General features: G+C 36.8%; 1 long non-coding RNA gene across 1 annotated transcript; it reads left to right on the top strand.

Moving 5' to 3' along the window:
• The first annotated feature begins 3870 nt into the window (after window positions 1–3870).
• LOC139115262 (uncharacterized) lies at window positions 3871–5119 on the top strand. The gene is made up of 3 exons (XR_011548081.1): window positions 3871–3975; window positions 4721–4801; window positions 4914–5119. It is a non-coding gene; the product is annotated as an uncharacterized lncRNA (long non-coding RNA).
• Window positions 5120–22174: the final 17055 nt, after the last annotated feature.

Raw genomic sequence — 22174 nt, 5'->3', positions numbered from 1 at the left:
TTCACCAGAGGGCGATTCGTCCGTTTCTGGTAAATATAGAAGGTGATTGCTTGTTTTCCTCAAGCATTAGTGTGCCGTTGTTTCGATGGCATGATTTTTTTAGAAAAGTTGTATTCGACATTGTAAATGCATCATTTATCTATTTAACACGGTCAGGTAATTCAGACAGCATTTTGTTCGACTCGAATCTCAAAACGATATCATGTTTTCCTTCAAAGGCAACACATTCGATGGCATTTTCACAAGTCCTGACTACTGTTTCAACCGGATTCAATATCGCAGCAGCGATTGACGATTATTCCAGAGGACTAATGATATACACACTTTTACTTGACGTCATCTGACGAATTTACCGAAGCATTCCATGTAGACAAATATTTGGAGCGAAAAAACCTGAATTTTCCTTTTTTATTCGGGAACATGATAAAAATGAATATTGTAGATTGCAAATGACGCTCGGACGCGTACAAATACAGAAAGGTCAGACACCTATGACATGACGCTAGAAAGAGATTGAAAGGAGAGGTTTAACTTGTTTTATTTTCGTAAAATAGAAATGACGGAGTTTGTAAATGCAGTACTAATGGCGTGAAAATTAAAATGAAAAAAGCCACTTACCAAATTATAATGTTATTGAATTCGGTGCTAAACGTAATTCACAACTCCAAAGGAATCACCTGGCTGCAATGCTACTCGTTGGCCAAAAATAAGCCAGTTATAAAAGTTCACACGAGAAAATGTACATTGGACGTCTATAATGATACATAGTGCTTCATGCTTCTATTATTTAGCAGACGATGGAGAATCTTCTGCCGCTTGTTGTGTACCCCTTCCATGCTGTGTTCGTGTGAAGTTGCAGCTGTGATATTTTCTGTGCGCTAATGCTTTTTAATGAGATGATCTGAGATTGTGAATGCTGTACATTGATAATAAAATGAAATAGCTAATGTTCAGTCACTTTTGTGTTCTGTATCTGTTATCTTTTCAAGTGAAGGAGAATATGATTAGCGAATCTATACGTGTTCTATCTTCTTCTATACCCCAATTTGCAGTTTAAAGGTTGATGCCCCATTAGTCTTTGAGGCTTTTTAAAACCCTTCTATTTTTTTCTGAAAAATCTATGACCCCCTTAAATTCCTTCTTCCTGGCAAATAAAATTTCGGCATTCCCGTAGAATTTCAGGTGATTTCATAACAAAGAACGAAGGGGTGAAATTAGGATACATTACCATCCACATTAAGCAAGCTTCTGCTATTGATCTGATCCTTCATCCAATATGTGGTAACACGAAAAATAATAGCCTATAGCAACAAACCGAGCTTGGCATAACTAGGTGAGCATGATGTGTAGCATTAACGTTCCTGAGGAAACATAAATGAAAGGCAAAGTATTGGAATAAGTACAATACCGCGAGGAGAATCACCATCAGCAGTTGATAGACGGGTGAAAAGTAATAGTTGAATAAAGTTCAACTCTTACCAGTGAATTATGAGTTTCTTTGCTAAAATCGATATCTCCAATGTAGTCTTATACATTTTCAGGAATTTTGCACACGAAGAAAAACAGCTTCATTACATATTTTGCCAATTTGTTCTTTTAAAATAAGAGAATATCTGTGTAATATAATTGTAAGCTACGTTCAACAGGACATGTATAAACCAAACGATGACCACTATCAGCATTATAACACAACTATCAGCATTGTTACCTATAATCAGGTTACTATTCTGCGAATAATCAGTTAAGGGAGTTCGAGCCTCGAAATCTCAAAACTTAGACTTTTGCTTAAACTTTCCAAAAACAACCATTTCATTAATTCTCTTTCAAAATCAAGAATAAAAATCGAAAGTCACAGTGCAAAGTTTGGTACAAGATAAATAAATTACCTAATATTTACCTTGATTTGAAATTCAAAATAGCCGACATCCCTGTATTATCTTATGAGGGAAAATGAAGTTTCCGATTTTCATTAAACGAAGCCGATGTAAACTTTATTTACTCCACCAGTTTCAAATGAGTCTCTGCATGTCGTGGGCCAAAAGAATATTGTAAAAGTTTGAGGGTCCGAATATCTGTGCCAGAGGAGCATTTGCTACTCACAGCAGCAGAAACCCACACAGGAAGACTTGTCAGAGACTGGACTTCCTCGCTGTCCTTCAACAAATAAATACTATTCTTAACTAAACAAATAAATCTCCTTAGCGAAAACAATACCTGACATATGGATCTCTTACTCCACATACACGTTCGACAATATTTTCTAAAGCCTACCAACACGATAATGAGTCGCAAGGAAGAGGTATTCACAAGTTCGATAAAAGTTTTCAAGGCTTATGCAGTGCAAATATTATCTTATGATCGATTCTATTCTTTCTTGTGTGAACTTATAGAAGATATTTATAAAACATTGGATATATTATAGCTTTTAGGTTTTTTTGTTTGGTCAGAAAATCTCCGATCATTTGAACAGAAAAGGACGTTGTTGGTATGATCATTCCTGAATGTCGACGGTTCTCAGAAAATTGACTTTATTTACTTATTGCATATGTAAATCCGACTTATTTATTTTGACAATCATAACTCCTTTAAATTTACGATTTATGTGAGGCCTTAGCAAAGATTTCATTTTTTTGAATCGCTAAATCGCGTATTCTATTTTTACTGCCTTACATTTATGATACACACTCCAGGATAGATACTGAATTGTGATGTGCATAAATAGTTCATCAAGTGTCGCCATGTCTCGTATCCGTAAGAACGTAGAATAACAGTAGATAACTATAAACCAATCTTTTCTACCCGATCATTTGTCGGTCTGTATTATATAAATATGATCGTTACACATGAAACACTGATGTACTATTCAGTGTGTCAAAATCACTGTGATGTACCTTGAAAGCTGTGACTTTATACTATCAATTATTGCAGGTGCAGTTATCGGATATCGCAGTGATAAGTCTGTCTTACATATGTACGACTGAATTGATTGATTGAAAACTCTCATGATATATACCATATTGATACAGACACCTGTTTGATGGTTTATTATTGTGAGAGTGTTACATTCCAGCTATGATACATTGGTGTCACGGTGACACATAAAAGAGCCAAAATCACTGTAAGGAACTAGGCAAAACTTGGAAATGTTTTGTCTTTCATCTCGAGCGTCGATCTTACTAGCCGCGTTAGCCTTTTACCGCATTCACTTGAAAAAAATCGTTTTAAAAACGACAGCGAACTAAGACAGTGAAAATTTTGCTCACTCCATAAGCTTCAAAATGAGCCTCCTAAACCCAACCCTCTCCCGAAGTGGTGGGCAATAAGAATGTTATAAATGTTTGTGAGTCTGAATATCAGTCCCTGAGGCGCCTTCTGCCGAAAGTGATGCAATTGATGTGAAATTAACCAAATCTTGCCCTTCCGCGGAGAATACCTATACGAAATTATATTTAGTCACCTGTTTCCTGCGCACTTACATGCAAATGCATATTAACTGCGCAGCATAGCATGTTAACGTTCAAGCTTCAAGTAGGACCAGGTGCCTGAAACTTTCCAGGGTTCTCTTCGTCACACTTCTCATGGCGCAGTTAAATTTATATCATTCTGTGTTACTGTTTAAAGGCATGTTTTACCTTGCCCTAAAATGACATATCTTCGTGAAAACCAGTTAGATGTCGCGGATCAATCCTCTACGTAGGTTGTACAACTCTCTATCAGAACAATTGTCCGAAGATGACGAAAGGTCTTTGCGAATCCTGCTGCGCGGTGATCAGCTGACAACTCGTGAACTGGAACACCTGAACAGCCCAGCTGAGATTTTCATCAAGCTAGAGGAGTCTGGCCATATATCGATAACAGACTTAGAGCTCCTTAAAGACTTGTTACGGGAGATCAAACAACCTGACTTAGTCGCTGAAGTTGAAAGGGTCGAGAAAGAGTTGCAAGAAAGCAATGAATCGAAATTCAAAAGCACAGGTAAGTTTGCGGATGCATTGCCCTTTGTCAGTGTTTTAATCATTGACGATATTAATTTTAAATACCCAAAGATTTATCCGACTTTGTCATACATGCTTGATTCCTACTGGTAAAGTGAATGTAAAGTAGAGAAAATACACTACCTTTACATTATATTATTCATTCCCCTAGCTAAACGATGTAGTTAATAAAGTCGTAGAAGTCTTGATTCCATCTTGGGTTTTGTGCAAAGTGCATTTCATATAATAAATCTCCAGCTTTATCAGAAACGTCAGTTGTTGTTTGTTTTAAACAACCTGCAATTGAAATGCCCACCTCACTGAGTGTCAACGCACATTACTCGCTTAATTTATTGAGGTCGTACTTGTTTTCATTTGTACCAACTTTGAACGATATTTTGGTTGCTATTTGCTTGAATAACTTACCGTTCCTTTTCTGTCATATGAAACAATGCTCACTCCGGCTAAAAATACAAGTATCTGAGGACACGACACCTTTCAGATAAGTGACAACACGGTCCCTTCATGGAGGGACGTGGTGAGAGTTTTCAAACAGTGACTACACAGCAAAGAAATACCTTTAAAAGCCCATTTATTAACAAATTCATACTATCATAGGACTTAAAGTCTATAACAGCTCTCATGAATATGAATGTGAATGTGAATTCGTGATATGATCAAAAATATTCCTTATTGCTCCATAATGTTATCTTTTCTGTTTGATTTTTAATCGTCTTCCACTGTAGATTTACCACAAGATCTTAAACGTGACCAATTTACAAAGAGCGCCGCTTCGACCTCTACAAAATCAACACATGACGATAAAGGTATGTCGTTTTTCTTGAGTGTATAAACAGCGTATTGATAGAATAAGGTTTCCTAACGTTGTAACTTTACATGTTGTCACATATCTTGCTTTTATCTTTTCGATGTCACCAGTCAAGATTACAATAAACTAAGAAAACGCAGCAAACTTCTTGAAGTGGACGCTGTGTAGTGGTGATGGCTTTCGTAGTACGAATATCTTTTCAAAGGAAACACAAGCTCTTCCATAGTCGATGTAGGTGCCTTTATCTCCACAATACGTCTTGAAACAAAGTAACTTTTACATGATATCATCTGTCGCTATCCAATTTTACGTCTTTCCCCTATATTGACATCTTGTCATGATATTTCAGATCTTATCCTGAAGTGTCAGGCAACGTTGAGAAAGTCGTACAAAAGGTTATCCCACATCCTTCCACTTCCATGGTTAGACGGAGCGGATAGCAGACTGAAGCTCGAAGATATCTATACTGAACTTGACTTGCAAAGCAGTGATGGCACTAAGCAAATCGTACATCGAGAAGACATCTTTTCCTGCGGTGGTGACGACGAGAATCCAAAACGAATACTAATTGAAGGCGAACCAGGGTATGGCAAATCAACGTTTTGTAAAATGATTGCCTACGATTGGGCAAAAAGCAAAACAGAGTACTTGTTTAAGTTCAAACTGCTTTTTCTCTTAGAGTTAAGAGATCTTCAAGAACATAACCGTGAAAATAAGCAGAAAGACAGTCTCAAAGACTTCATTTTTGATACATTGCTAAGAAATGTTAAGGAAAAGGAGACGATCTGGAGTTTTATTGAGAATAACCAATCACAAGTTTGTTTTATTTTTGATGGTTTCGATGAAGTTTCTCCGAGTAATCTACCACTTTACTTCAAGGAAATAGTGCAGCAAAAATGGCCGTTGTTGCCAGATTGTCATGTTATTGTGACATCTAGAATAATTAGAGATGTCGACCCAAAGCACATGTATGATAGGAAATTGTCGATAAAGGGCTTAGAGAGAGAAAAGGTAGAATTATTGTAAAGAATTATCTGAAATACCACGTTTCAAAAGAACACGTCTACGAAGTAATCTTTGCCGAAAGGTTTATGCAGGAAGTGAGGGAGAGTCTTTCTAAACATATTTTATACAGTCTAATGCAAAGCCCCTTGAATGCATTGATGTTGTGTGAGATTTTAAAACAGACAGGGGAAGTGCCACAGTTCATTACAGAAATATATAAAGCAATCGTAGAATACATGGTCAAACGGTACTGTGAAAACAGAATAGAAGGCCACACGTTTTATGATACAGAAAAGAAACAAATCTTGCTTTTTCTCGGAAAAAAAGTCACATGAGGTTTTATTATCAGGAAAAGGTCAGCTTTTTCTGACTGAAGATGAAATTAAAAGCCAGCCTCACATCCTACAGTTAGGATTCCTTTCCAAACCATCGACGTCATCCCAGGGATATTCATTCTTTCACCGTACTTTTCAAGAATATTTTGCAGCTTTGTACATAGCCGACCTGTGTTCAACAAACCCTCAGAGTTCGCTGACATTATTGATGTATCTGAATTCCCTTACAGCAAATGTAGCGATGTCACATTCATTTTCGTTGCCGGATTGCTCAAAGATAAACAAATTAAAATGTTTGAGATATGGTACCGTAACATGGACAGATGTATTCATTTGTTTGATCCTTTTTTATGTTACAAGAAAGTGTTTTTTTCTCTCCAGAACTTATCAGTCTTTGTTCAAAGGTTTTACCTGATTTGCTTGTAATAAGCATTGCAGATTTAGAAAGTCATAATAACAAACGCAAGTTGGAAATCCTCAAACTGGTGTTGCAATGTTCTGACATTCGTTCAGATACAGTTTGTATTCAGGTGTCTGCGTCAAATCCAAATGCACGCGAAATATACAGTACTTGTCGTGTTCGTTTGAAAGTAAATTCAAAGAAACTAGAAGTTCGACTAGAGATAGATTGTGACCTTAGTAAGTGTGCTGTCAAACACCATTTACACGATTTTGCGTTCGCTAGCGATTCATATACCGATGATCTTGTAAGCTTGCATTTTCGTAACCATGGTGACATCGATATGCTTAGTAGTGTACCAGATATACTTGATGCGTTTTCAGAAATAACCGCTAAAAAGTATGTCATTACCGGACTACCTTTCTATCTAAACTTGATCGATGTTGTACTTTTGCAGCTGAATGACACACGTTCTTTACAGTCAGTCGGGGTTGTATTCGACGAACAGAAGAGCAATTTGCGTTCAGGAATACAACACACACGAGCAGTGCAGATTACATCTAAAGTCGGTAAATGTAAGATTTGCAGCAACATTAATGACGTCAACTTTAATTTAGTAACTTTCCAGCGGTTGCTCAAGTGCTGCACATCAAGTGCTGGTGAAAGAGAGGTACTGAACATTACATTAACATGTGATTTTCGAATTGAAGCCGTTCAAACTTATGTGGAGAACATCTTAGATAGGATGATGTCAGTTAATATTGATGAGTTAATATTAGAGTTACTCAATCATGCACAATTAGATATAAAGAAGATATGTCCTCAAATCGATGCTATCATGAAAAGAGTGTCATCCATATCTGCACGAACGCTTACTATAAAGGGATTTCCTGTTGACAGTTTAGAGCTAATCGAGAAAGGACATGCATATCTCAATGACAATAAATCACTTGAGTCAGTCCGTGTAGTATTTACAGAATCAAGTGAAAGAGACAAGGTGCACATAGATGCAAAAGTTGGAAAGTTCAGTATAAGTTACGAAAATCCCATAATGCACTTTGATTTGGCCAGTTTCCATCAGTTACTTTTACAATATGCCTCATTGAATGACACAACAGTTATCCTAAATGTTCGCGTGACTTGTGCAGGGGATACCATTTGTATTAGTAGTATACATGATATAATAAGTAGGATGGAGTCAGTTCCTATTGATAATATAGCTGTTGAATTTTCAGAATATGCATTTAAAGATCTCACGGACGTCTGCGGTCGTTTGATAGGCTTAGTACAAATCTTGTCTCTGATTTCTGCTAGAGACCTTGTTATTACAGGATTGCCAATAGGTAATGTTCAATTCATAGCAGATATACATAAGGTAATATTTACTAACCAGTCAACAGGGTCTGTAAGGATCATGTTTAGAGAAGTATGTCCAAACGTACGGCAGGAAAAACTTAAAATCACAGCAAATGTAGGGTCACTGGAATCCGGGTTCAAGATGAATGACATAAATTTCAATTTGTCAATATTACAAAGGACACCGTCAGAGCTTCCTTGTCAAAGTACGGTCAGTTTTGACATAACAATAAAGTGTGATTTCAGACAGAATGATGTTGGCAGTTACGTTAAGAATCTCTTCTCCAGATTTAAATCTGTTGACATTAACGAGCTGACATTAAATTCGTTCGCGGGTGTGCTATCTCAACACGAAGGACGTTCATCTCTGTATTGATAATATTCTGAATGGCTTTGAAGATATTTCTACAGAGCACTTTTTTATCAGGGATTGTCTGATGAGTACGGACAGATCAACTTTATAAGACTGCTGTATCAACTGCTACATAACATTTCGTTAAAGGAAGTCTCTATTCTTTTTTCAGTGCCCCCTCTACCACTATTCAGTAAAAGGTATGTCATCAAAATTATTGCAGATTTTGGAAAGTTCAGAATCGTTTACGATTCATATCATTTTAAATTTGAACTCAGGAGTCTTTATCAGTTCCTTTACCATCAGGAACTGAGCAATAAGAAAATCACATTGTACGTTAAAATCGCTGTGACTTTAATGATAGGGCGCTCGATAGTTACATAAAAGACATAACTGTCAACATGAAAGAAGTTGACATAACTGAGGTAACATTCAACGTTTTCAACTTCACCACAGGAAACGCACATCGGTTTCAATACATATTCACAAATATCGCGCACTTAAAAATGCAAACACTTGTCGTTCTGGGATACCCTTCGGTGATTTGGAAGTGTTCAAAATAGTATGTGAACCGATCACAAAACTTATACCAAATACACTTGTCACCTTTTGTCAAGACCAACATGCCCAATCCGTTGCAAATTAAATCTTTTGCAACACTCTAATGTCACAGCTTATTGCAACACACGTCAGATCAAACTCAGAATATGTGAAGGTAACAGTGACCTTATCGAACTTTATCAGAGGTTTCTGCAGATCTGTTTACCTGACGAGAGTTGTGTAAAGATTGTCGCACATGTCTGTTATGACGGAAACGGACGGAAGACTAATTTCGACATTCAGTACTTGTTAGCAGGAAATAAATCCTTAGGATTCGAGCAACTATCGTTTCTTGACAGATGTAACTACAACAAACTGTCAGTTGAAGGCAGAGATACAATGGATGTGTTGAAGAGCGTTGTAGCACTGAATAATGAAATAATCCGTTATGAAAATTGTCCCTCTGTCAACTTGGAATTTGCGAAATCTGTCCTTGATATCCTGTTACGGAGTCGGTCATCAAAAGTTGTTATGTCATTTCGTGAAAAGATGAACAGGTATAGAATACTGGATGCGATTAACAGCTTTGAAAATGATGGGCTTGAAATACACACTTTGGAACTGACAAGTCGTCGTGTATCTGTTGCAGGCAAATACATCAAGTCACCGATGTCAGCTAAAGTAGTCAAATTGTTATTCGCAACGGGTGATTCCTTAAACAATGGCTTCCCGTGCGATGATATCAGGACTGACACTTTTCAATTTCAAGAACGAGGTAACTTTCCCACTATATTCCTCAAATATTGCGGTATTCATGTTGAAAGTGATGTTAACACGATTGGACAAAACCAAACCAAGGGATCAACACTCACTTCGCTGAGCCAGTATGTGTCAGCACTGACTTCCGTAACAGATGTTTTAGTTTTGGACGGTGAAATTATACCAGGAGAAAACGTAGAACACCAGCTGACAAAGATTATGACCAAAGATTCCCTAGGATCAATCAGTTTCAGGGGCTGCAATTTGAACAAAATCGATAGGTTAGCTATCGATTGCATGAAGAAAACAGACAGAGTTCGAAAAAGTCCCCTAAGAATTGAGATCTGTCATGCATTGAACTCAACAAATATCAGTATGTTAAAAAAGGTGTTAGAAACTGATGGTTTTGCCTGTAGTACAGATTTTTCTCCCTCTATTGGGAAAAGGCAATAGGGTGGAAAGGCAAACGTGTTGAGATTATTTTGATTCATTGGGACCAGGGTAATGCAAACCATGACATCGAAGAGCATCCTTTTATTCAATCTGAGTTACGTTGGTGTTTTTTCAATGAAATGCTGACCGTCGACACGATTCTGTTTCGTTTCTTTAACTTTTTTGTGAAAATTACAGCATATATTCGGTCGACTTTTCTAGAGAAACAGGAAACTTGCAACAGTCAAAAATTGTATCTGAACATACCGATATAAACTTTTGACTATTATAAAGTTTAAACATTCAAACTTGCTGTACGTGTCAAGGATTATGCAAGCGCAATTGTATACTTTCAATAGCTATACTTATTACGTATGTCTGAACACAGTTAAAGAGTCATGTAAAATATGTAAAATACATTTAAAGGAAAACAAGGATTTTTGTAAGGAACTCTTTGAATATTTATTCAAATTTCCTGTTCTGTATTTTCAACTTTTATTTCATTTTGATCGTACCACAATGTCTTGGTTATAGATTTAATATAAACTTTTCAGTTGAATCATTTGAATTGTCAAGTAATTTTTCATTTTGGAGTTATGTACATTTGTATTTAAATCTTGTGTAAATACTATATAGAGATTGATAGTGAAAATTTACTCACTTTAGTGCTTTGAGCAATGTAAATGGATATTATTATATCTAAAAAAAGAAGTTCCGGTCGAAACGTGGATGCGTTTTTTGTCGTCAACGATCTACACACGGCTTGTGATTGACGCACGGGTTTGATGATTAGTGATGTGTTATTCATCCATGATAAGATCGGCAGTACAATTAAAATGCACTGAAAACAATTTAAACTTGTGAGTGTTCTGTGTTCGGCATTATGCATTGTTAACTCATCAGCTGACTGTCTCCATGGCATGGTCAATAAATTGTTCACGCCAGTTTGACATTCTTTGCCAACCAATTTAGTCTTGGTTAAGTTGCTGTATGTCAGTTTGGTCGTCGCTCACTGTACGAGATGGCTGTCATGATATGCTTTCGTGCTTTGACCCTTACCTTTTTTCTATCAGATAATCTGAGGTCAGTCAGCGAATCAGGGCAATCGTAACTTACACCCGAAGACTTCCATGAAGTGAATCAACAGTAAGCTTTACCTGCTTATAAGGACGTCCTTCATCTTTGCTGTATGAAGCTGTTCGAAATCAAATGTCGTTTTTCAAAGCTCCTAGTTGTAGCTTGTCAATTTCGAAGATTCTGTTAAGTTGTTAAGTGTTAGGTAAACATAGTTTGGTCATATTCAATTCTGTCTAATTGATGCTGCCACACTTGTCTTCATTTACTCTTTTTTGAACTCCTTCCCATTGTTTAATATCGGACAACTACCACAATTGTCGGGTAATTAATCATCTGGGGTTTAGTTTTTGAAAGGTTGAAGACTGATCATCCGACACAAATCTCAACAATTCCCTGATTTCTCTCAAGAGCAAACATTCGATGGCATTTTCACAAGTTATGACCGCAGTTTCAACTGCCCACAATACAATATCGCAGCAGCAATTTACAATTATTCCATACGGCTACTGAAACACAAAAAGTTGACTTGACCTCGTGTGACTTCGGTCAATTGTAAAAAAGTAATTTTGATGTTCTACGAATCTACCGAAACAGCTGATAAGATTCCATTGAGACACATAGTTTCAATGAAAAAATCAGAATTCATCCAGATCATGATAAAACTGAATAATGTAGATTGAAAATGACGCATGGACGCGTAGAAACACAAAAAGGTCTGACACCTATTACATGAAATAATGACCTATGACTAGAAAGAGAGTGAAAGAAGTAGTTTTCCTTGTTTTATTTTCGTAAAAGAGAAAGGGTTTTAATTTTTGGAATATGTTATCAATGCCGCGAAAAATAAAATAAGACAAGTCACTCACCACATTGTAAATTAATTGACTTCGGTGCTCGACGTATTCACAACTCCAAACGGCGCATCTACTCGGTGCTCCAAATTAAGCCCAAGACATAATAGTTCACAAGAGAACTTAGGACATCAATATTGATACATAAGTGGTCTCCTCTGCTTCGTGATGGCGGCGATTGTTCTACTACTTCTCAGACAGTGGAGAGTCTATTGCCACTTGATGTGTTCACTTTGCTGGCTGTGTTCGTGTGAAGTTGCAGCTGTGATATTTTCTGTAATCTAATTATATTTAATGAGGTGGTCTGAGAGTGTATATGCCTACATTAGTATCATGCATATGATATCTGTTCAATGTTAATTGAATGAGATGGCATAATAAAGCTACATACTAGAATTGTCCAATAAGTTGATGTACCATCATTGTAAAATGTTGTAGGAGAGGACAATGACAAAGATGAACATTGTGTTTCATTACCGATACAGTTGCCCTCTTAACACATTGATAATAAAATGAAATAGCTAATGTTCAGTCACTTTGTATTCTGTGTCTGTTATCTTTTCAAGTGAAGGAGGATATAATGAGCGAATACATACCAGTGTTCTATCTTCTTCCATATACCAATTTGTAGTATAGAGATAGCATAACCCAGGACGGTGAATAATGTTTAACCCTTATCAGTTAATTATTAGGTTCTTCGCTAAAATCGACATCTCCGCTGGCAGTCAGTTATATTTTCAGGAATTTCATTTCGTACACGAAGGCCAACAAAGTAAGTACATATCTCGCCAATTTGTTATTTGAATATAAGAGGATATCTGAGTAATAAGGCGGTGTGCTACCCTCGACAGGACGTTTATACACCAAACGATGACCACTATCAGCATTGTAACGTATAATCAGGTTACGATTTTGCAAATAATCAAGTAAGGGTGTTCGCGCTTCGAAATTAAAGAATTTGACTTAAACTTTCCAAAAACAAACATTTCAACATTTCTCTTTCAAAATCAAGAATAAAAGTCGAAGATCACAATGCAAACTTTGGTGCAAGAGAAATGAATTACCTCCTACTTACCTTTATTTGAAATTCAAAATGGCCGATATCCCTGTATTATTATACACCTGCGTCTGTAACCTATGGAGTTTCGTCGTACAGTAAGTTTCGGTATCAGAAGACGCGGAGTCCAATAACTTTGACGCAGAGTACAATAACTTTAGGTGTTATTGGACGCTATGTGACCTTTGACCTCAAAACACCTTTACGTCAACACGGAGAAAAAGAAGAGAAAATTTCACATTTTTTACAAAAGTATATACTTCTTAGCATTCAGTACTTCCCAAATCAAATCGTGGTCAGTCCAAAACCTGTGAATTCGAGTGAAATTATGCTGCTGACGTACAATTTCTACCGTATGCACTGCTCAGGCAGGCGGCAGAAGTTGCAACTAAAAATGACCTGAGGGCAGCGCTGCCCTGGCGGAAGTTCAGAGCGGAGTAACCATGTCCACAACATTCAATGATGCAAGAACACATATCATCAACTGAGAGGAAGGAAGGTACGGAAAATGCAACATCATATAGACAAAGACAATTCGTACAATTTACCATCTTCCCTCGCCATAGGGTTGCAGCAACAAATTTCCTTGCAGGGACACATATCATCAACTGAGAGGAAGGAAGGTATAGAAAATGCAAAAATTACCTTTATCATCACAAATACGTCACTGTCAGTATGTCTTGTGTTGCCTTGCAGTGCAATTAACTTTCGTGTTCGTGTATTCATCGTTCCTCTCTCTCTTTCCCCATTCCACTCCATCCTTATCCAATCACTCATCAATATTTGAATGTATAAATGAGCTTATTCATTCATTCCTTCATTTGATTATTCATTTATCATTCATACACAAGAGAACTAAAACTTGTTTTTTTTGTATATTTTAGTCAGTGACATGTGAATTCGTGATATGTTCAAAAATATTCCTTATTACTTCATAGGGTAATCTTCTCTGTTTGATTTTTAATCGTCTTTCACGTTATATTTACCACAAGATGTAAAACATGACCAATTTACAAACAGCGGCGCCTCGACCTCTGCAAAATCAACACATGACGATGAAGGTATGTCTTTTTCCTTGAGTGTATAAACTGGGTATTGGCAGAATAAGGTTTTCTAAACTTTTTCTGAGGGCACATCCTTGTTCTCTTGTTTTTCTTTTTCTTGCTAACCTATTCCTGATAAGGGGTCATTTGTCATATTCTAACTCAAAAGTGAACGTGGTATTTAACAATTGACTGCATTTCATCCAAGGGCACTCTTCTTTAAACTTGAATTGTATCGTTTTCTCCCACATCATTGTGGAATGTAAATCCAATAAGGGGCGTCACTGCCAACATGATAGACTGTAACTTTACATGTTGTCACATATCTTGCTTTCATCTTTTCGATGTCACCAGTCAAGATTACAATAAACTAAGAAAACGCAGCAAACTTCTTGAAGTGGAAACTGTGTAATGGTGATGGTTTTTATAGTACGAACATCTTTTTAAAGGAAACACTAGCTCTTCCACAGTCGATGTAGGAGCCTTTATCTCCACAATACGTCATGAAAAAAAGTAAATTTTAAATGATATCTTACTATCGCCATCCAACTTAGGTCTTTCCCCTATTATTGACATATTGTCATGATATTTCAAATGTTATCCTGAAATGTCAGGAAATACTGCGAAAGGAATACAAAAGGTTATCCCACATACTTCCACTTCCATGGTTAGACGGAGCGGATAGTAGAGTGAAGCTCGAAGATATCTATACACAACTTGACTTGCACAAAACAGTTATGGTACCAAGAAAATCGTACAACGAGAAGACATCTTTTTATGTAGTGGTGACGGTGAGAATCCAAAACGAATACTAATTGAGGGGGATCCAGGGTATGGCAAGTCAACATTTTGTAAAATGATAGCCTACGATTGGGCTAAGAGCAAAAAAGAATACTTGCGTAATTTCAAACTGGAGTTTCAAGATCTTCAAGAATATCATAGTGAAAAAGGGCAAAGAGAGTCTTAGAGACTTAATTAATTTTTGATACAGTGCTAAGAATTTTTAAGGAAGAGGAGATCCTCTGGAGTTTTATTGAGAATAACCAATCACAAGTTTGTTTTATTTTCGATGGTCTCGATGAAGTTTCTTCCAGTAATCTTCCAGTGTACTTCAAACAAATGGTTCAGCAAAAGTGTCCGTCGTTGCCCGACTGCCATGTAATTGTGACATCTCGAATAATTAGAGATGTCAATTCAAAGCATATGTACGATAGGAAACTATCGATAATGGGCTTAGATAGAGCAAAGGTAGAATTATTTGTAAAGAAATATCTTAAATACCATGTTTCAAAAGAAAAAGCTGAGGAAGTAATCTTTGCCGAGGGGTTTATACACGTAGTGAGGGGGAATCTTTCTAAACATATTTTATACAGTCTCATGCAAAGTCCCTTGAATGCATTGATGTTGTGTGAGATTTTGAAACAGAAAGGGGAAGTGCCACAGTTCATTACAGAAATATATAAAGCAATCGTAGAATACATGGTCAAACGGTACTGTGAAAACATAAGAAAAAGGCATACGTTTAATGATACAGAAATCAAACAAACATTGCTTTTTCTCCGCAAAAAGTCACATGAGGGTTTATTACCAGGACGGGGTCAGCTGTTTCGGAATGACGATGAAATTAAAAGCCAGCCTCACATCCTCAAATTAGGATTCCTTTCTAAATCATCATCGTCACTCCAGGGATATTCATTCTTTCAAGAATATTTTGTAGCTTTGTACATAGCCGATCTGTGTTCAACAAACCCTACAGAGTTTGCTGACGTTATTGATGTATCCGTATTCTTTGACCGGAAATGCAGCGATACCACACTCGTATTCGTAGGCGGCCTGCTCAAAGAGAAACAAGGTAAAATGTTTGAAGTATGGTACCGTAACATTGACAGATCTCTTCATTTGTTTGATCCTATTTTATTTTACAAGGAAACGATTTTAACAAGGGAGTAATTATCCGTCTTTGTGCAAAGGTTTTACCCGATAGACTTTGAATAAACATTGCTGATTTAGAAAATCATAATAATAAACGCAGGTTGGAAATCATTAAACTGTTGTTACAATGTTCTGACATTCGTTCAGATGCAGTTCGTATTCAGGTGTCAGCATCAAATTCTAATGCAGGCGAAATATACAGCGCTTGTCATGATTGTTTAAAAGCAAACTTGAAGAAACTAGAAGTCCAATGGATATAGATTGTGACCTTAGTAAGTGTGCTGTCAAACACTATTTAAACGACTTTGCATCTGCTAGCGATTCATATACCGCTGGTATCGTAAGTTTGCATTTTCGTAACCATGGTGACCTCAAATTATTAAGTAGTCTGCGAGATATACTGGATGCTGTTTCTAAGATCTCCGCCAGAAACCATGTCATTACAGGTCTACCCTTCCGTCTAGAGACTTGGTTGAACTTGTACTTTTGCATTTGAATGATAAAAAACCATTACATTCTGTTAGGGTTGAATTCTACGAACCTAGGGCCCTGATCGTCGGGGGCTGCCACATACACTAGCAGTGCAGATAACATCGACAGTCGGAAAATTTACGATTTGCTGCTACATTGATGACTTGACGTTTAAATTAGTAAATTTCCGACGATTGCTCGAGGAATATATTACACCGGGTGCTGGCGAAAAAGTGACAGTAAACATCAAAATTAAATGCGATTTTGGAATAAAAGACATTCAAATTATATGAAGAACATAGTTGATATGATGTCATTTAAAGTGGATGAGTTAAAATTAGAGTTGAGTTATGCCGAACCAGATTTAAAGAAGATATGTCATGAAATCGCTTCTATCATGACAAGGTTGTCATATCTGCACGAAAACTTAGCATAATAGAATTTCCTGGTGACAAGTCAGAACTGATCGAAAAGGTACGTGCACAGCTATGCAAGAGTGACTCATTGAAGTCAATCGATGTTATATACAGAATCAAAGGAAAAATACAAAGCGCAGATGAACGCCACGTTTGGAAAGTTTAACATCTCTCATGAAAATTCCTTTGAAAACATCAATTTAGTGTGTCTCTATCAGATGATTTCACAATATGCTTCCGAGCCTTTGAATCATCTAAATGTTCGCGTGAAAGGTGCAGGCACTGTCATTGGAATTAGTGATGGCCATGATATACTACGTTGGATGAAGTCGGTTCCTATTGACAACATCACATATGAATTTTCAGAGTATTGGGAGATCTGACGGAGGTCCGCAATCGTTTAATATCTTTAATGCAACCCTGTCACAGATCTCTGCCAAAGAACTTGTTACCAATTGTTAATGAAGACTTCATAACACAGGTACATAAGGTAATACTTAGTAGTAATTCACTAGGGTCGGTCACGATCGTGCTCCGTGAGACATACCAAAAATGTGGCAGGAAAAAATTAATATCATAGCAAAAAGTAGGATCTCTGAAAACCATTTTGAGATGAACGGCTTGAACTTCGACTTTGCAAGATTCTGCTATCAGAGCTAGAATTTGAAAGTACATTAATTTATGACATAGCAATAAAGAAAATGTGATTTCAGACAGGAAGACGTTGGTAGCTACGTTGAGAATCTCTTGGCCAGAATTAATTCTGTCAATATATAATGAGTTAACATTGCTCATATCCGGCTATGCTATCACGAGGGACATCCACCTGTGTATTAACAATATTGCTAAGGGCCTTAAAGATATTTCTGCAGAGCAAGTTGATATCAGGGGAATGTCTTACGCTAACGGGCATATGGATTTTATAACACTGCTATATCTTCCTCTACGTAACAATATTTCTATAAAGAAAGTCTGTCTCTCCTTAGAAGACCAATAACATTACTGCAAATTTTCGCAAGTTCAGAGTCGTTTGAGAGTCATATCGTTTTGAAATTTGAACTCCAGATCTTATATGACTCCATACCCCATCAAACATCACTTCATAACGAGAAAATTAGTTTGTCCATCACAATAAATTGTGACTTTAACAATAGAACACTCGATAGTTATATCAAAGACGCGATTGTCAACATGAAAGCATTTAGCATCACTCAGGTGACATTACATATTTTCAACTTTACCATTGAAAACGCGTGACACATTGAAACTGCATTGACATATATCGCTCAAGTTAAAATGCAAACTCTTCTAATTATCGGGATACCTTTCAATGATCCAAACGTTTTAAAGACTCATACTCATGCAAAACTCATACAAAGTACAGTCTATCATGTTTTTTCGGGACCAACATGCCCAAGTTATTGCAAATTCAATCTTTCGCAACATTCTACTGTTGTAGCTTTTTGTAAGACTTGCCAAGTTATACCTAGAATTTGTGAAAATAGCTGTGATCTAATCAGTTTTCATCGGGGGTTCTTGCAGATTTGCTCACTTGACGAGAATTGTGTAAATACTGACGCACACGTCAGTTACGACGGAAACAAGCAGCAAGTTGATTTAGACATTCCGTACCTATTTGCAGGAACTGACTCACTGAATTCAAGACAATATCCTCTCTTGACAGATGTAACGACAAGAATCTGTCAGTTGAAGGCAGAGATACAATTGATATGTTGAAGAGCGTTGCAGCAGTGAATACCGAAATTATCCGTTATGAAAATTGTCCCTCTATCGACTTAGATTTTCGAAAGCTGTCCTTGATATTATGTTATGTAGTCTGTCATCAGAAGTTGTTATGTCATTTCGTTAAAATATGAATATGTCTAGAATACTAGACACGATTGAGAGCTTTGAAAGTGATGGGCTTGAAATACACTATTTGGAACTGACAAGCAGTCGTTTATCTGTTCAAGGTAAATACGTCCAGTTACCAATGTCGTCGCAATGGGCAGCATCCTAGACAATAATTTTCCGTGCGATGATATTAGGGCTGACACATCTCCATTTCGAGAACAATATGACTTGCCGAATTGTATACTTCGAATGTGCGGTATTAAAAGTAGTGGTGAAAATAGGGCAAAACCAACCGATAGCATAGGCAGCCAGTACGCTGTGCCAGTAGTTTCAGCTTTTGTTCATCTAAAAGCCCTAGACGCTGAAGTGTCAATGGAGGAAAACATTCAACGCCATCTGTCAGTGATGATGACGAAAGATTCTCTTAGAATAATCCGTTACAAGGCCCGTGATTTGAACAAAATGGCTCGTGTGCATTATCGACAGTATTAAGGAAACGGACAAGGTTCGAAAAAGTCCCCTTAGGATAGTAATCTATCATGCAGTAAACTCGGCAAAAGTCAGCATGTTGACAGAATCATTAGAAACACATGGTTTTGTCAAATCTACGAATAACACACCCTACGATGGATGGAAAGGAACATTTGTTGAGATTCTTTTCATCACTTGCAACGAAGGTGAGGCAAACCCAGTCACCGAAGAGTAACCTCTCGTTAAAACTGAATTATTTTGGTATGCTCTTAATATCACACAAAGAAACACTTTTGCGCCACGATTTTTTATTCGTTAAATCTAAATGAAATATGCGTAGAAGGCAAACACGCATTATGTTGTGTATAGTTTTTCGTTTCGTAATTCACCCATACAGTACACCAGCTCAGTGAAGTCTATTAGATGTCATTCGCTGTCATTACTGGTATTTTTGCATCATAGAACACATTGTTACATGGATGTTGTAGACTGTCTCTCCAGGGGTACTCCCATATAAATTGAAGGTGTACGGGTATGAGCCGCCCGACACTGGTCAATTTTTTCACGAAAAAAAATCCCTAAACATGGCCATTTTCATAAAAAAATAAATATGGGTCAGTTGCAAGGGAAATGTCCCCATACTTCAAGAAAACCTTCACATACAGTACGATAATATTAAAAATTCTTTCAATTCGTCAAGAAAATCCCTAACATTGAATTGGGCAATGTTTATTCATCGGTAGTTATTTTAAAGCTCCATGTGAAAAGAAGTACGTCGGTGCTGCATTCGGTTTGACTGATTTTATCGAGAAACGGTACAATTGTAACAGTGTGAATATTGTAAAAGTGAATTGTGACTTTTAAGCAATTTCAGACCATTTACCACAAATCTCCAACTTTGCCCTGTAATAATTAGTTTCCTTGTATATTCAGGCATATTTGTCAGCACAATTATGTATTTTCCACTTGTTGAGACTTGTTACCTCGCTGTATGAACACAGTCCACTGCCCTATTTATTTACCGGTATTTAGTAGAAATGTGGTTTTTGTATAAAGTTCCCGTTTTGAAAACCTAAATGAAAGGAAATTTCTTTGGTTTGATAGAATCACTCTTTGTACTTGGTGAATTTTATATCTGTAATTAAGTGAACGTTTCTGACAAGCGATTTGCATAAATTATATTATTCTACGTCTATTTTTATGTTCCGTCATGTAAATCTTGTGTAAATTTCATACCAATAAAGGGAGCGTTTGAAATTACATGTTTAAGTCATTCCAGTGCCCTGAACTGATATATTATTCGAAGTAAACAGTCTCAGCATTTTGAGAAACTGTAATATGATTAATGTCTTATATTTTGGAAGATACAATAAGATTGAAGTATCAATAGTGACACTGAGGGAGAATTAAAACAAACCTTTCACCTTGTAATGATGCATGTGTCGTTGTTGTCATCTTGTTGTCTTCTGTAGGTCGTTTCCATTTGCTTCAGAACTATATCTCTACTTTGGTAAACGTAAATACATGTAATAAACGGGGTATTCGAATAGGCTAGAAACAATGTCTGTCGTCTGTCTGTCTGTCTAACTGTCTGTCTGACTGACTGACTGACTGACTGTCTGTCTGTCTGTCTGTCTGTCTGTCTGTCTGTCTGTCGTCTGTCTGTCTGTCTGTCTGTCTGTCTGTCTGTCTGTATGTATGTATGTATGTATGTATGTATGTATGTATGTATGTATGTATGTATGTATGTATGTATGTATGTATGTATTAAGTATATATGCACGTATGTATTTATACATACATGTAGGAATGGATTATCTATGTATGTGTCTATGAATCAAAAACTTTAAAACCGCAGCACTATCTTTGTATCAGTGGTGTTCAGACGCAGCCAAGGGTTGAGTTGTGAATTTGTTCGAATGGACCTGTTCTTGTCGAAAATATGCAAATGACGTTAAAAAGGGGGCAAAATTAGTCAAAATGCTAAAAGGTCGGAACCTCCGGCCAGATTTGCCGATCTGCGCCCTTTAAAGTGTAGACGTCACCTATCAATGTTTATTGTTTGTAATCTATTGTTTATCATCATTCGAGGAATAGCATCATAGAGAATAATTCATGTAAGTGAATATTACTTACCGTTCACTTCTTTTATTCCAAAAGTAGCCATTGAAAATATTTTATTCGGAATACATGTTCCGAGCTGTAACAGTTGATGACATTCAAAACTAAAGTTACATAATGTGATAGAAGGCCTTATTCGACAGGATTTACAAATTGTAACGTTGAGGTGATATCATATGATGATATATAACATGATCGTTCATAGTTCACACCAATAAATTATAAATTAAATCTCGTTAGTTATGTCCTAAGATGGTGGAAATTTTGGCTGCAATTGTGTAACAATTTGATGAGGGGTACATTTCAGCAGCAACCTAACATTGCAGTTATGCTACAACTCTCTTCAAAAGAATTCCTACATTGCATCACAAGTGAACCCATGATAAGTTATTAATAGCTCGACTCGCTACCTATAATAGTATTATTAAGTTTCAACATATTTCAGGGAAAATGAGGCGAGTAGCCCTGGCCATGGCGGTAACACTTTTCCGGAAAAGCTTGTCAAGACAGAGGAACTTATTTTTGTTTTATAAGAAGGCGTTACATAATGGTAATTGTGCTGCCAGATAATAAAGCTGTATTTATTCAATGACGTGAGACGTCTTCCAAGAATTCTTTAAATCGACCACTTTAACAAGATTCCAGTCTGAAAGTACACTTACGTACGGGACGGAAGTATAAAAAGAACCACCATTCTTACCAGTTATTTAGCAAGAGAACAGTGCTTAATATATTTTTTGCATATATTTAGATGTCAACAATATTCTGCATCCGATCATTCAAGGTCACTACAGGCCCTCTTTACAATCAAATACTGTTATTTTCACACACAGAAAAGAGTAATTTTCAACTAGTTTACGAACAAGAATAGGCAAAGCAGTCGAAGGAAAGTCATGATA

The sequence above is a fragment of the Ptychodera flava genome, chromosome 2 (genome assembly GCF_041260155.1).
Source record: "Ptychodera flava strain L36383 chromosome 2, AS_Pfla_20210202, whole genome shotgun sequence".
In the NCBI taxonomy this organism is placed as follows: Eukaryota; Metazoa; Hemichordata; class Enteropneusta; family Ptychoderidae; genus Ptychodera; species Ptychodera flava.
The sequence above is the reverse complement of the archived record's forward strand: the minus strand, read 5'-3'. Positions and strand labels throughout refer to the sequence as shown.